Genomic DNA, 17,825 nt, shown 5'->3' on the forward strand with positions numbered 1-17,825 from the left:
ACTTTATTTTTTGTCCCACTTTGGGACTTCAACTTTTGGGGGTCTAATCCTTTACAATGCATTCCAATACTTCTGTATTGGAATGCATTGGCTGTATGAGTAATACTGTGTGTATCTGTGTGTATTACTCATACAGCTTCCAGCCTGTGAGATCCAGGGGGCTGGATCTCACAGGCACGTCACAGGAAGGCAGCGGCGATGCCTCAGGAAGGCATCGCGCTGCCTTCCATGCCATCGGGTCCCCCCTGCAGCCCCATGGGGACCCGATCGCATCACCGTCCGCAGCCTCCTCAACATAAAAAGTGGCAAACCGCAGGTCTGAATTGGGGGGGGTCGCAGGACCCCTCCGCGCATTTAGCCAAGGTGCCTGCTCAACGATTTGAGCAGGCACCTTATTCCGATCACCGCCCGCCGGCGGTTGTATGGTTGTAACATCCCGGAGTATGTTACAAAACACTTTTGCCCCGCTACAACCTGTTAAGTGTGTTTGCATTGTCATCCTGTGTAATTTAACATTACATCCTCACAAATGTGCATTGAAAGCCTTGTAAATCATACTATGCTATAATTTTCATGTTCACCAGCAGATGGCAGCAATGTGTTTAGAGACAGTTTAGTATTGGTAGACTGGAATAGTTCATTCCAGTTAGCTCCCCCCTCTTTGAGGAGGTGTGGAATGTTCCCACATCCTGCCTCATGGGGAGGAGAAGGAAATTTAGTATAGTGTACCAGCCACCCCGGCTAGGGGAAGGCTGTGTTAGTAGGAGCTCCCAGAAACAGGGATCCCAAGACAGGATCAAGCCTCGGCTGAGGCCAGAGATCACCCTTCCCAGTCCGAGCCTTTCAGCCACGACTGTGGACAAGCAAGCAGCACCCCCAGCCTCCAGGAAGAAGTGTTCCCTGTGAGCCAAGCTGTGAGTACATAGCCAGAGTCCAGGAAAAGCCAAATTCCTCCTCAGCTAGTCAGGCCCATTACAAGCAGAAGACAGACAGAGCAGAAGATAAATACCTGCCAGATTCTCCAGGCACATAGTATAGAAGCAGAAGAGATATTGATCCCTGCCATACATTGCCTATACCTGCTGGGACCCAAGACTATTGCTGTAACTTATATGGATTTAAAGCTGCCATTCAGTAAAGACAAGTTGGATTATATTTCAAGTCTGGATCTCACTTACTGCTACCAAAGTTCCTCAGTTACTCCTATTAACAACACTCAATTTATTGCAAATGAGCCAGGATCCAGGAGTCCACCCGTACCAAGGTAGGAGACACAGTTGACACTACCATATCTGCTATACAGAGACATTATCCCCCTCTGGCATTCCTCACCTGGTACGTGAGCTATAACATCTTAAAGGGCCCTGCTACAGTACCTGCGCAAGCTGCAATTGGCGTCACAAACTACTCAAAAATATATATATACATATCCTGACCCACTGCATCATTGGCCACCGTACCAGTGTCCTGCTCATTGCATGGTCATAGGACATGTCCTGCCTTTTGCGATCCGGAGGCATGGACCCAAAGCCTGTAGCTATACCAATTCTGTTTTAGGCCTAAATTATTTGTTCTCTCTTTTTGGAAAAGGTAAAAAAATAACCTTTATTATGTTCGTTTAAAAATGAACACAGGGCGAATTGATGTCTCTTATATTATATACTTGTATCTTTCTCTGTGTTATGTGTTTTCAAAAGCCTTTGGTGATATTAAAAAACTATTAGGCCACTTTCACACGCGCGGGTGCAATGCGTGACGTGACGTTTTCACGCAGCCCTGGCCCCATAGAAGTGAATGGGGCTTCAGTGAAAAACGCATTGCATCCGGAAGCAAGTGCGGATGCAATGCATTTTTCACTGATGGTTGCTATGAGATTTTGGTTGTAAACCTTCAGTTTTTTATGACGCACGTGAAAAACGCATCAAAACAGACAGGAGTAGGGTAGTTCTGTGGAAAAAAGGTCAAAAGACAGACAGACAAGTAAGTACCAAAAAGCCAGAAGCAAATAAGAAATCCAACACACTAAAAAGTCAGGAACCAGGAGAACAATACAATACCAAATAGCCAGAAGCCAAAGCGTAGTCATAATACCAGTACAGAATTTCACAAGCCAGAGGGGTCTTCTGCAATACCACAAGGAAACAGCAGGGGGAGCAGAGGACAAGAAATTCTCCGGCACCTGCACATACGGCCTTATATAGAGCTTTGGCAATCTCATCATGCCGGCTTCCCTGCATGCCAGGCGGAGCTGACAACTGATCTCTGAAGCCCTGACGCACCTTGTCATTTGCCTGGGGTTTTGATCCCCACACTACTGGCGCTGCTGCCACACCGTGGCAGCGCCTGCTGGGGAAACCATGACACAGTGAGTTTTATAGACCGCTGTCATCAGTATGAGGCATGGGGAGCAGTGAGGGAAGCGCTGTGCCGGCTGTACTCATCCTCCCTGGTTTCTTTAGGTCCTGGCTCTGCACTGTCTTGATTGCATTTAGTGTTAGGACATAGTGCACGTAGGCGTACATTATGACCTGATGCGGTGCAACGCCAGGTAACAGTGCAGTGGGCCGGAAAAAGAGCAGGGGGCAGTGACTCCCGGATCTGCAGAGTGGAAGCAATCAAGGTAAGTTTATATATTTTTAATGTCTGATCTGAGGCTGATGGGAGTCTGATCTGAGGCGGATGGAAGTCTGATTTGAGGCTGATGGGGGTCTGATCTGAGGCTACAGGATGTATGCAGTATGTACACAGGAAGCATGCAGGATGTGCACAAGATATACGCAGGATGTGTGCAAAGTGTGCGCAGGATGTATGCAGTAGGGGCGGAGGATGTGTGCAGTAGGGGCGGAGGGTTACACAGGATGTACGCAGGATTTGTACAGGATGTACTCAGGAGGCATGCAGGATGTGCGCAGGATGTATGCAGGATGTTTTAAGGTGGGTTCACATCACGTTTTATGCCTCTGTTTGACGTACGGTATACTTTAGAAATAAAAGAATGCAAAAACACAGCACACCATGTTCTTGTATCCTGCAGAGCTGCGGCCCAAGACCGGGCCCTGGAAGATTGTTTGCCGGGCCGCGGCAACCAGGTTCGTCTTTAACGCGGTACTAATGAAGAGCTACCATTATGGAAGCGCTTCATTAGTACCGGAGGACCAGGAAGCGGTGAAGGCTCTATACTCACCGCTTCCTGGTCCTCGGCTCGGCTGTCGTCTGTGCAGGGCTGCGCACAGGGTTAGAGTGCACTGTGACTTCAAATTGTGCGCCGCGCCCGCGATACACAGCCGTAGGGTTGTTTCGATACCAAAATTTTGATTCGTTTTCGGGACCATAAAAAAGTATTGCGATACTCGATACCACGCAAAAAAATAAAACACCAAAAAAAGCTGCGTGCATTCCGCATTTTATGGAATGTCCGGCCCATATTAGAACAGTCCAATCCTCTTTTTTGGAGGGACAAGGTGACAAAAAAAATGGCGAATCGTGGCGAAAGTTTTTTTTTCTGTTACGGCGCTCACCGCATAGGACAGTTTTTTTTATATTTTAATAGTTTGGACTTTTCAGACGTGGCGATATGTAATATGTTTATTTATTTATTGTTTATATATTTTATATGTAAAATTGGGAAAGGGGGTGATTTATACTTAATATTTTGATGCTTTTTTAACTTTTTTTTTTTTACTTTTTATTTAATAACTATTTTCCCCCTTAGGGGACAGAACCTGGAATCTTTTAATCCCTTGCCCTATTCACCCTGATAGAGCTCTATTAGAGTGAATAGGATCTTATACTCTTCTTGCTGCCCTGTGCATAGTACACACAGCAGCAGGGATGTTACCATGGCAGCCAGGGTTTCAGTAGCGTCCTGGCTACCATGGTAACCAGAGCCGTGCGATTACACTGCTGGGGCTCCAGTCACAACTACCACTGCACCACCAATGAAGAGGGGGGAGGGGACCCTGTGGCCAATGCCACCAATGATTTTAATACTGGGGGGGTTAGAGGAGTGCACTGCGCCACCAATGATTTTAATATTGGGGGGTTGAGGGGAGGGGGCGCACTGCGCCACTTATGATTTTAATACTGGGGAGGAGGGGGGGAGGGGGCTCACTGCGCCACCAATGATAATATAATTAACATTTAATACAGGAGGCGGGTGCAGCACCTGTGGAGTTAACTGCCGCTAATCGCAGCTCCACGCCAGCACCCGCCCCCGGGATTTGTATTAAAGAGGACCTTTCATCTGTCAAAAAATTCAGAACTAAGTATCATGATCTGTACAGCGGCGCCCAGGGATCTCACTGCACTTACTATTATCCCTGTGCGCCACTCCGTTCTACTGCTATGTCCTCCGGTATCTTCGGGGACTTGGTTATACTGGGTGGAGACTGTCCTTGTTCTCCTGGGCGTCTCTTTCTACCAGGCTGTAGCGCTGGCCAATAGCAGCACAGAGCTCACAGCCTGGGAGGATTTTAAACATTTACTTTCATTGGTGGTGCAGTGCGCCCACCCCCTCTCCTCATTGGTGGCAGTGGCACAGGGGGAGGGAGAGACTGCTTCCTTCTCCCCTGTGCTGCTGAGGAAAACACGGAGCGTGCTGAGAGCAGCGTGTTCCATGCTCTGTGATACTAAACTGCACAATAGCGAAGCCTAGTATCGAAAAAAGGCAAATCCTGGTATCAAGGTCGATACCAGGCAAAAGTATTGATTGGGTATCGAAAATTCGATACCCAAAACAACCCTACACAGCGGACAGCAGGATGAAGAGGATCGCGATGGTGAGGAGCCGTGGGGTCCAGGAGCAGGAGAAGTAAGTGTTTTTTTTAATGTTTTTTATTTGCGCTGATGACTGATGGGGGGCTTATGGCTGGCTGACATGGGCTTATGGCTGGCTGACATGGGGGGCTGATGGCTGGCTGACATGGGGGGCTGATGGCTGGCTGACATGGGGGGCTGATGGCTGGCTGACATGGGGGGCTGATGGCTGGCTGACATGGGGGGCTGATGGCTGGCTGATTGGGGGGCTGATGGCTGGCTGACTGACATGGGGGGCTGATGACTGGCTGACTGACATGAGGCCTGATGACTGACATGGGGGTCTGATGGCTGGCTGACATGGGGGGCTGATGGCTGGCTGACATGGGGGGCTGATGGCCGGCTGACATGGGGGGGCTGATGGCTGGCTGACATGGGGGGGCTGATGGCTGGCTGACATGGGGGGGCTGATGGCTGGCTGACATGGGGGGGCTGATGGCTGGCTGACATGGGGGGGCTGATGGCTGGCTGACATGGGGGGCTGATGGCTGACATGATGCCTAATAGATGGCTGAAGGTTGGGGGGTTGATCTGAGGCATTGGGGGTCTGATCTGAGGTCTGATTAACATTGGGGGTCTGATTGCTGGTCTGACCTGAGGTGTAATGGAAAATAGTTTTTTTCTTATTGTTCTCCACTAAAACCTAGGTGCAGCTTATGGGCCGGTGCGTCTTATAGGGCAAAAAATATGGTACAGTGCAGCAGAGACCAGTGCAGCAGAGACCATAGTCAGTGTATATAGTCGTTATATAGTATTATATATTTTAATAGGCACCTTGTGTTTTGTTATACGCTTGAATTAGTCAGCGCCGACCAGCACCCCATAAGCCCCGCCCCAGAACCCCCCACCCCACCCCACCCGGTCCCTAGGAAAATTGTCTTGCATGAAACTGGTCCTTGATGCAAGGTTGGGGACCACTGCTATAGAGTCTGGTAAAAAAAAAGTACACTTTTTTTCTAATGAAACTCTATGATGATCGGATGCCACTGTATGGTATCAGTCTGAGGCGTTTGTTTAACGTATGCGGTTTTTGTATATGTTAAACGGATGGGAAAAATATGATGTGAATCCAGCCTTACTTCTTCCAGATATTTCCTCCACATTTGCTCTATATTATTCTGGTGATATTCTGTTTTTTTTTTTTTATATATGTCTGCATACATACAGTAGACTCAGTCATCATGATGCATTCAATTCAACTCTTGCTGTATGCAAATAGAGATGAGATTAAAGAGTTCATTGTGTTTTCTTTCTTACAAATGCAACTTTGTGGTATAGGGTTTACATTTACAACGTCACGGTATTCTTCCTATTTCATAAATTACTACAGGCTTCCTGTTTCCTTACGCACACATAGTGGTATCCTAAACAATGACTCTCTGACTTGAAGTGAAAGAAATTTTTGTACTGTGTTCACCAGTAAATAGAGATTCCTCAGTGGTTGATACCTTTTATTGGCTAACTGAAACGGTGATGACACTATTGCAAGCTTTCAGTGGCTACTTGGGCCTCTTCCTCAAGATGCCCGAGGAAGAGACCCAAGTGACTTGATGAAGGCATGTTCTTCTATAAAGGAGTAAAGTACAGTGTTAAGGTTTAGTGTAGTACCTGCCTGACTGAGACCACCTTGGCGGGGTTGGTGGGCACAGATGTGTTTTGATCAAAATATATTGACTGTGAGTCTCAGATTTTATTATTTCAGACTGAGGGGTTAGTCTATATATAATGCCTGCATCTATTGTGTTAGTGCATTATTATTTTTTTTCTCTGTGATTTTTTTCATAAATGTAGCCGGGGACATCCGCATATTTATTTATCATATCGTGCAGGATGTTTTGGGCTTTTGATTTTTGTTTAGTTTGTAGTAAATGCTTGAGAGAGTGGCACCTCCAAGTGTGAATGCGCTCCTATTTTTTCCTGGGAGTAGTTTCTTGTGCACTTTTGCCCTTCTTATCAAACAGGCTTCCTTGATTTGGGTGGTACATGTAGCTGTGCTTGCTCAGTGGTTGCTGGATGCACATAGAGGTGACTAGGAGCAGCACACTATATGTGCAGAGTCTGCGCTCCTGAATGTAGAGGCCCAACGGCTTAGGTAGGTTTACATACCTCCCAACTTTTGAAAATCGCTAAGAGGGATAATATGTGCGGCGCGCATCATGGCAGTTTTTTTCATACTAGGCCACGCCTCTAACTCCGCCCAAAGCATAATTGCTGACTCCATCAGCACTGCAGCAGCTGGGGATCGGTTAGGTGAATATAAGTTCCTTAATTATTTTACTTTTTTTTTTCTTGCACTTCAATATCTAATTAAATATTAGCACATACATCATCAGATTATATATATTTTAAGGTCCAAATTGCACCAAATAGTGAAGTTCTGGTCTAATATACAGGTAGAAACCATACAGACACTTTAGTAAGGAGCAATTTAGTACATTTATTAATAAACATTTCTGCATTTATTCCCCAAGTCAAAAAGAGGGACATTTAAGGATCAAAGAGGGACAGAGCAGGGGCGTAGCTAAAAGCTCTGGGCCCTGGTACAGGAGTTCAGCTTGGGCCCCTCTTCCCTCAGTGCTTTGTGGCCGGGGAGCACATAGCCTTCCTGCTGCCTGAGGCAAACATTAAAAGGGCATCCCCTTATGCCAAATTCTTAACCTAACCCCTTCCCTCCAGCCAGAGGTGTAAATTGACCAGTATGCACTTTCTATAATGCCAGTGTCTTATGTGGCACAAGGGTCTTTGGGCCCCCTCAGGCTCCTGGGCCCAGTAGCGACTGCTACCTCTGCACCCCCTATAACTACGCCCCTGGGACAGAGGGACATGAGTCAAAAAGAGGGACACTTGGGAGGCATGGGTTTAGCGTCGGACCTGCCTGACTGAGACCCCCTTGGCCGGGGTAGGCAGGCACAGATGTTTTTTGATCAAAATATATTGGCTAAAAGTCTCAGATTTAATTATATCAGAATGAGGGCTTAGTCTATATATAATGCTTGCATCTCTTGTGTTAGTGCATTATTTAATTTTATTCTCTTCATAAAAGTACTGTATTGTAAAGCAAGGTTTGTGCACTGCCAGCTTGAGGAGCTTTGGGCCCCTAGAGAAAATGGTTTTTGGGTGGGCCGAAATCACTTACATATCTATTTTTTAGCTACCTCCTAAAGTATGGATTGAGCATTGCATACACATATTATCTAAACACTCCATACAGGGAGTGCAGAATTATTAGGCAAATGAGTATTTTGACCACATCATCCTCTTTATGCATGTTGTCTTACTCCAAGCTGTATAGGCTCGAAAGCCTACTACCAATTAAGCATATTAGGTGATGTGCATCTCTGTAATGAGAAGGGGTGTGGTCTAATGACATCAACACCCTATATCAGGTGTGCATAATTATTAGGCAACTTCCTTTCCTTTGGCAAAATGGGTCAAAAGAAGGACTTGACAGGCTCAGAAAAGTCAAAAATAGTGAGATATCTTGCAGAGGGATGCAGCACTCTTAAAATTGCAAAGCTTCTGAAGCGTGATCATCGAACAATCAAGCGTTTCATTCAAAATAGTCAACAGGGTCGCAAGAAGCGTGTGGAAAAACCAAGGCGCAAAATAACTGCCCATGAACTGAGAAAAGTCAAGCGTGCAGCTGCCAAGATGCCACTTGCCACCAGTTTGGCCATATTTCAGAGCTGCAACATCACTGGAGTGCCCAAAAGCACAAGGTGTGCAATACTCAGAGACATGGCCAAGGTAAGAAAGGCTGAAAGACGACCACCACTGAACAAGACACACAAGCTGAAACGTCAAGACTGGGCCAAGAAATATCTCAAGACTGATTTTTCTAAGGTTTTATGGACTGATGAAATGAGAGTGAGTCTTGATGGGCCAGATGGATGGGCCCGTGGCTGGATTGGTAAAGGGCAGAGAGCTCCAGTCCGACTCAGACGCCAGCAAGGTGGAGGTGGAGTACTGGTTTGGGCTGGTATCATCAAAGATGAGCTTGTGGGGCCTTTTCAGGTTGAGGATGGAGTCAAGCTCAACTCCCAGTCCTACTGCCAGTTTCTGGAAGACACCTTCTTCAAGCAGTGGTACAGGAAGAAGTCTGCATCCTTCAAGAAAAACATGATTTTCATGCAGGACAATGCTCCATCACACGCGTCCAAGTACTCCACAGCGTGGCTGGCAAGAAAGGGTATAAAAGAAGAAAATCTAATGACATGGCCTCCTTGTTCACCTGATCTGAACCCCATTGAGAACCTGTGGTCCATCATCAAATGTGAGATTTACAAGGAGGGAAAACAGTACACCTCTCTGAACAGTGTCTGGGAGGCTGTGGTTGCTGCTGCACGCAATGTTGATGGTGAACAGATCAAAACACTGACAGAATCCAGGGATGGCAGGCTTTTGAGTGTCCTTGCAAAGAAAGGTGGCTATATTGGTCACTGATTTGTTGTTCTTTTGTTTTTGAATGTCAGAAATGTATATTTGTGAATGTTGAGATGTTATATTGGTTTCACTGGTAAAAATAAATAATTGAAATGGGTATATATTTGTTTTTTGTTAAGTTGCCTAATAATTATGCACAGTAATAGTCACCTGCACACACAGATATCCCCCTAAAATAGCTAAAACTAAAAACAAACTAAAAACTACTTCCAAAAATATTCAGCTTTGATATTAATGAGTTTTTTGGGTTCATTGAGAACATGGTTGTTGTTCAATAATAAAATTAATCCTCAAAAATACAACTTGCCTAATAATTCTGCACTCCCTGTATGTATATAGTCCACATACAGGGTTTAATAGACACAAAGTCATGGCAGTCATGTGATCTCTTTGGCCCAGGTAACTGCACAAGTTGCTGGGTCTTAGCAGACTACATGCTCCAGTTCTAGGGGAAATCAACAATGGAAAAAAAAAAAGTTACAATAAAGGCCCTCCTCCCCCCCGAAAGGTCTTGAATCACTATATAGATGGTACGAATAATAAAATAAAAAAAGTAAATAGGAAATACAAAATAAGAAAATAACAAATAATCATTAAAAAACTGCCTACACGGCAGCTTCTAGCCCGGTCTCCGGCTGCCATATCCTATATATCCTTTTTATCAAATTAACCATAGCAGAAAGGGGACATCATGTTTTTTGTTTTGTTTTTTATGTGTTTTGGTTTCACTTTGTGAAGTAAAAATAAAGAACAGACTTTCTTACATTTCATAGGTGTAAAAAAAATTCTTATTGAGTGGGAGAATCAAAAGAATCATCCCAAAGTTCAGTTGCTTGATATTTCTACTCACTCTGCAGTTCCATTGTAAACGTCTGAGTACATTTACATTTGTTTATAGCCTGTGACCATGAACATATCCCAGACCTAGCCTACATAGAATGTGTGAACACAGAACCATGGGATAATGTTACTAACAATGATTGAATGAATTTATGTTTTTTTTAACTTATTTTTTTCTTTTATGTGTATTGTAATAGAAAATGATTGCGAATGTGTCCACAGTCTTTAACCACTTCAGCCCCGCTAGGTGAAACCCCCTTCATGACCAGGCCACTTTTTACACTTCGGCACTACACTCCTTTCACCGTTTATCGCTCGGTCATGCAACTTACCACCCAAATGAATTTTACCTCCTTTTCTTCTCACTAATAGAGCTTTCATTGGGTGGTATTTTATTGCTGCTGACATTTTTACTTTTTTTGTTATTAATCAAAATGTAACGATTTTTTTGCAAAAAAATGACATTTTTCACTTTCAGCTGTGAAATTTTGCAAAAAAAACGACATCCATATATAAATTTTTCGCTAAATTTATTGTTCTACATGTCTTTGATAAAAAAAAAATGTTTGGGCAAAAAAAAAATGGTTTGGGTAAAAGTTATAGCGTTTACAAACTATGGTACAAAAATGTGAATTTCCGCTTTTTGAAACGGCTCTGATTTTCTGAGCACCTGTCATGTTTCCTGAGGTTCTACAATGCCCAAACAGTAGAAAAACCCCACAAATGACCCCATTTCGGAAAGTAGACACCCTAAGGTATTCGCTGATGGGCATAGTGAGTTCATAGAACTTTTTATTTTTTGTCACAAGTTAGCGGAAAATGATGATGATTTTTTTTTTATTTTTTTTCTTACAAAGTCTCATATTCCACTAACTTGCGACAAAAAATAAAAAATTCTAGGAACTCACCATGCCCCTCACAGAATACCTTGGGGTGTCTTCTTTCCAAAATGGGGTCACTTGTGGGGTAGTTATACTGCCCTGGCAATTTAGGGGCCCATATGTGTGAGAAGTACTTTGCAATCAAAATCTGTAAAAAATGACCGGTGAAATACGAAAGGTGCACTTTGGAATATGTGCCCCTTTGCCCACCTTGGCATCAAAAAAGTGTCACACATCTGGTATCGCCGTACTCAGGAGAAGTTGGGGAATGTGTTTTGGGGTGTCATTTTACATATACCCATGCTGGGTGAGAGAAATATCTTGGCAAACGACAACTTTTCCCATTTTTTTATACAAAGTTGGCATTTGACCAAGATATTTTTCTCACCCAGCATGGGTATATGTAAAATGACACCCCAAAACACATTCCCCAACTTCTCCTGAGTACGGCGATACCAGATGTGTCACACTTTTTTGCTGCCAAGGTGGGCAAAGGGGCACATATTCCAAAGTGCACCTTTCGGATTTTGCAGGCCATTTTTTACACATTTTGATTGCAAAGTACTTCTCACACATATGGGCCCCTAAATTGCCAGGGCAGTATAACTACGCCACAAGTGACCCCATTTTGGAAAGAAGACACCCTAAGGTATTCCGTGAGGGGCACTGCGAGTTCCTAGAATTTTTTTTTTTTTGTCACAAGTTAGCGGAAAATGATGATGTTTTTTTTTTTTTTTTTTTTCTTACAAAGTCTCATATTCCACTAACTTGCGACAAAAAATAAAAAATTCTAGGAACTCACCATGCCCCTCACAGAATACCTTGGGGTGTCTTCTTTCCAAAATGGGGTCACTTGTGGGGTAGTTATACTGCCCTGGCAATTTAGGGGCCCATATGTGTGAGAAGTACTTTGCAATCAAAATGTGTAAAAAATGGCCTGCAAAATCCGAAAGGTGCACTTTGGAATATGTGCCCCTTTGCCCACCTTGGCATCAAAAAAGTGTCACACATCTGGTATCGCCGTACTCAGGAGAAGTTGGGGAATGTGTTTTGGGGTGCCATTTTACATATACCCATGCTGGGTGAGAGAAATATGTTGGCAAAAGACAACTTTTCCCATTTTTTTATACAAAGTTGGCATTTGACCAAGATATTTATCTCACCCAGTATGGGTATATGTAAAATGACACCCCAAAACACATTCCCCAACTTCTTCTGAGTACGGCGATACCAGATGTGTCACACTTTTTTGCAGCCTAGATGCGCAAAGGTGCCCAAATTCCTTTTAGGAGGGCATTTTTAGACATTTGGATCCCAGACTTCTTCTCACGCTTTAGGGCCCCTAAAAAGCCAGGGCAGTATAAATACCCCACATGTGACCCCACTTTGGAAAGAAGACACCCCAAGGTATCCAATGAGGGGCCTGGCAAGTTCATAGAATTTTTTTTTTTTCGCATAAGTTAGCGGAAATTGATTTTTTTTTGTTTTTTCTCACAAAGTCTCACTTTCCGCTAACTTAGGACAAAAATTTCAATCTTTCATGGACTCAATATGCCCCTCAGCAAATACCTTGGGGTGTCTTCTTTCCAAAATGGGGTCAGTTGTGGGGTGTTTGTACTGCCCTGGCATTTGAGGGTCTCCGCAATCATTACATGTATGGCCAGCATTAGGAGTTTCTGCTATTCTCCTTATATTGAGCATACAGGTAATGAGATTTTTTTTTCCGTTCAGCCTCTGGGCTGAAAGAAAAAAATGAACGGCACAGATTTCTTCATTCGCATCGATCAATGTGGATGAAAAAATCTCTGCCCAAAAAAAAAAATGGAGGGGAAAGGCGTCTGCCAGGACATAGGAGCTCCGCCCTACATCCATACCCACTTAGCTCGTATGCCCTGGCAAACCAGATTTCTCCATTCACATCAATCGATGTGGATGAATAAATCATTGCCGGGATTTTTTTTTTATATATATATATATATATATATATATACATACAAAGTGCTTGCCAAAGCATAGGAACGCCGCCTCCTCCTCAGCTCGTATGCCTCGGCAAACGTATCTGTCACTGCAGAGGAGAAAATCCCGTCTTGCAGCGCCGCATACACCGACTTGCGTGTAATCTGACAGCAGCGCAATGCTTCTGTCAGAATGCACATCGGTGCTGCAGCTAGTAGATCGGTTGGTCCACCTGGAAGGTAAAAAGACAAAAAAAAAAAAAAAAAAGAAAAAACCAGGCCACAACGCAATAATTTTATTAACTTTGGAACAGAACATGTAACTTTAACTTTTGGAACTAAACATTAACCTGTTTGCTTACCTGTTTTTTTTTTTTTGTTTTTTTTTTGTTTTTTTACCTTTATAGAACAAACCTCTCCTTCCCCATGGGTCAATGTGCAAAGCGCAAATCGCCCAAAGATGTGGCGAAGTGCGTTATGCACTTTGTCCCATGTGAAAGGAGACGTTTGCAGCAGCTGTGAGTGAATGGGCCCTAATAGCCCTGTGTGCCTATCCTGGTGAGATGATCCCTATGCTAATAGTGTACCTGTGAGTGGTACTTCCGGAAACACTCTCCAAAGCATAGGGCAGGGTGGTCGGGACAGTCAGGACAGAAATAGCGGGTGTCACGCCTTATTCCACTCCTGCTACAGACACGACATTTTTTTCGGGGTGGCGGTCGGTTTGAGGTACCAGCAACGACACTGGGGAAGTGTCGCTCGTGTAGACGGCTAACTACACTGGTGGATGGGGCCACGGAACCTCCTGGATACAGGAGGTTCGCGATGATCTCTTCCTGAAATTTGAGGAAGGATCCAGTTCTCCCAGCCTTACTGTAGAGAACAAAACTATTGTACAGAGCCAATTGAATTAAATATACAGACACCTTCTTATACCAGCGTCTGGTGCGTCGGGAAACTAAATACGGAGCCAACATCTGGTCATTGAAGTCGACCCCTCCCATGTGGAGGTTATAGTCGTGGACTGAGAGGGGCTTTTCAATGACACGGGTTGCTCGCTCAATTTGGATTGTCGTGTCTGCGTGAATGGAGGAGAGCATGTAAACGTCACGCTTGTCTCTCCATTTCACCGCGAGCAGTTCTTCGTTACACAGTGCGGCCCTCTGCCCCCTTGCAAGACGGGTGGTAACGAGCCGTTGGGGGAAGCCCGCGCGACTAGTTCGCGCGGTACCACAGGCGCCAATCCGTTCTAGAAACAAATGCCTAAAGAGGGCCACACTTGTGTAAAAATTGTCCACATAAAGATGGTACCCCTTGCCGAATAAGGGTGACACCAAGTCCCAAACTGTCTTCCCACTGCTCCCCAGGTAGTCAGGGCAACCGACCGGCTCCAGGGTCTGATCTTTTCCCTCATAGACCCGAAATTTGTGGGTATAGCCTGTGGCCCTTTCACAGAGCTTATACAATTTGACCCCATACCGGGCGCGCTTGCTTGGGATGTATTGTTTGAAGCCAAGGCGCCCGGTAAAATGTATTAGGGACTCGTCTATGCAGATGTTTTGCTCTGGGGTATAAATATCTGCAAATTTCAGGTTGAAATGGTCTATGAGGGGCCGAATTTTGTGGAGCCGGTCAAAAGCAGGGTGGCCCCTGGGACGGGAGGTGCTGTTATCACTAAAGTGCAGGAAACGCAGGATGGTCTCAAATCGTGTCCTGGACATAGCAGCAGAGAACATGGGCATGTGATGAATTGGGTTCGTGGACCAATATGACCGCAATTCATGTTTTTTTGTCAGGCCCATGTTGAGGAGGAGGCCCAGAAAAGTTTTAATTTCGGAAACTTGGACTGGTTTCCACCGGAAAGACTGGGCATAAGAGCTTCCCGGGTTAGCGGTTATAAATTGTGTGGCATATCTGTTTGTTTCGGCCACAACTAAGTCTAAAAGCTCCGCAGTCAAGAACAGCTCAAAAAATCCCAGGGCCGAACCGATCTGAGCTGTCTCAACCCGAACTCCAGACTGGGCAGTGAAAGGGAAAACTACGGGTGCGGCGGAAGTTGGGGACTGCCAATCAGGGTTTGCCAGCACCTCTGGGATTCTAGGGGCTCTACGGGCACGTCTTTGCGGTGGCTGCGACGGGGTCACTACTGCACGTGCCACCGTACCAGCTTCAACTGCCCTTCTGGTGCTCGCTACTTCACCAGGTTGTACGGCAGTGCTGGTACTAGGTCCAGGAAGGGCTGGGCTGCTGGTGTATGCCTCACCACGTAATCCGACAGCACCAGCCCCACTCTGCTGCTCTTGAAGCGGATCCTGCGCAACCTGCGGTCTAGCGACACGGGGCCGGGTACGCCTGCTGCTATCAGGGACCTCAGCCTCCTCGTCCGAACTTTGGGTCAGAGAGCCACTGCTTTCTACAGGTTCGTATTCTGACCCGCTGGATTCATCAGATGAGGGTTCCCACTCCTCATCCGACTGGGTCAGAAGCCTGTAGGCCTCTTCAGAAGAATACCCCCTGTTAGACATGTGGGCAACTAAATTTCGGGGTATTCCCTGAGACTACCCAAGAAAAAAAAAGCAAGCCTGTCTTACAAAGGGGAGCCTAGCGAAGTACCGGAGGCCGCTGCGGTTGATAAAAAATATCAAAACTGATTTTTTTATCGCCGCAGTGCGTGTAAAGTGAATGTGCAGTGATCAAAAAAAAAAATTTTTTTGTCACTGCGGTGGGGCGGGCGTGGGCAAACGCACGTGTGGGCGACCGATCAGGCCTGATCGGGCAAACACTGCGTTTTGGGTGGAGGGCGAACTAAAGTGACACTAGTACTATTATAGATCTGACCGTGATCAGTTTTGATCACTTTCAGATACTATAAAAGTACAAATGCTGATTAGCGATACGCTAATCAGCGAATAACGGACTGCGGTGCGGTGGGCTGGGCGCTAACTGATCGCTAACTACCTAACCAAGGGACCTAAACTATACCTAAAACCTAACGGTCAATAACAGTGAAAAAAAAAAAAGTGACAGTTTGCACTGATCACTTTTTTTCCTTTTCACTAGTGATTGACAGGGTGATCAAAGGGTTAATTGGGTGCTGGGAGGTGATCTGGGGGCTAAGTGTACTGTAGTGGGTACTCACAGTAATGATGTGCTCCTCTGCTCCTCTCCTGGAACCAACCGACCAAAAGAAGGAGCAGAGGAGCACAGCAGCCATATAACCCCATCATATTTACTAATATGATGGGTTATCTGGCTGCTGATTCGTTTTTTTGAAAATCATCAACCTGCCAGCCAATGATCGTGGCCGGCAGGTTGATGACGAAGTTCTTCTTTGAATTTTGCCGGCCCGCGATGCGCATGCGCGGGCCGGCATACCCGGAAATCTCGCGTCTCGCGAGAGGACGCACCGGCGCGTCCACCCAGAACAGCACGACCGCCGCGAAGACGCAATCCTGCGTACGGCGGTCGTGAGGAGGTTAAAGGGAGTGTTTTATCATAAAATTACCTATGGTTTAAAGGAATGACCTATCATCTGGATAGGTCCATCAGTACTTGATCAGTGGGGGTCGGACACCCGGAAGCCGCGCTGATCAGCTGTTTGAGAGGGCAGTGGCACTCGCAGTAGAACTGAGACTTTCTCTCATCTCACCAAACACAATGCCATACATTGTATAGTAGTTGTGCTTGGTATTGCAGCTCAGTCTCATTCACTTCAATGGGGCTGAGCTGCTCCTAGGCCACGTGACCAATAAACATGACATCACTGGCCCAGGGAAAACTGCAAAAAGGCCCAGATGTTGGACCCCCACTGATCAGATAGCAGAGGATAGGTCATCAGTGTAAAACTCCCAGAAAACCACTTTAACCTTCAAAGCACGTATCTCATGCATCCATGTTGGGCGACACTTTTGTAGCCAAGGACATGTGAGATACATCCATGATGTATATCGGCTAGAGATATAAGGCAGATCTTAATGTAAAGTTAAGACAATGTAACTTAAATCAAGTCTGGTATCATGATGCTGTTCGCAATACATTCAGAAATAGGGTCTGCATCTCTCATTCCTGATCTGGTTTCTAAAGCTCCTGTCTTTGTCTGTGTAGTGGCTGTGGCAGCCTGAGATAGACCAGGTCGAAGCAGCCCCCTCCCCCCCCCCCCCCTTCAGCCAGATGTGATCTCAGGCAGCCTGGAAGAGGGGCAATGGAGGACATGCTGGCAGGGTGCAGGAAAAGGAGGAGAGGCATAGAACCCCCCCTCCAGGGAGTTAAACAGCTCATGGCATAACTAGACATTTCTCTCTGATAAGATATATTGCAAAGTTTCTTTTGGGTGCTTGTACTATTGATTTATGCAAAGATGTGTGAAAAGTTAAGGCAGGTTTACATTGAATGATGTTATAGCCGATTGCCGGGAAGGAAGCGTTCCTCCCCAAAAGTTGGCTGCTCGTTATTTTCATGCAGCGATCGCCTCCACAGCATGAGCATAAGGGGTTGCTATTGCAATCCCTCATCCCCATACAGAATCATTGTTTCTGGGCTGCAGATCACGCTTTCTAAACCGAAACGATGATTGATGTGCCTGCACAAACTACGTTTTACTCATTCATCAGGTGATAGGTGGCACATTTAGAGGGGAAGATTGTCTGGAACGAGTCGTTCCCTGTAATCTGCCCAAAAATAAGGCAGTGTAAATTCACCTTTAGTGACCATTTAACAATAATATTATGAATATATTAGCACATAATATAAAGTATTTCTTGTGAGGCATGCGACAGGGGAGGGGGTCTTGTAATGTTTCTATTGAATGACTACCATGTCGTCATCATCACAACCTAGAGTTTCTCTGTCTAGGCAACTGCATTTGCTGACATCCTTTTATTCCGGTTTCAGT

This window comes from Bufo gargarizans, chromosome 2 (genome assembly GCF_014858855.1).
Source record: "Bufo gargarizans isolate SCDJY-AF-19 chromosome 2, ASM1485885v1, whole genome shotgun sequence".
NCBI lineage: Eukaryota > Metazoa > Chordata > Amphibia > Anura > Bufonidae > Bufo > Bufo gargarizans.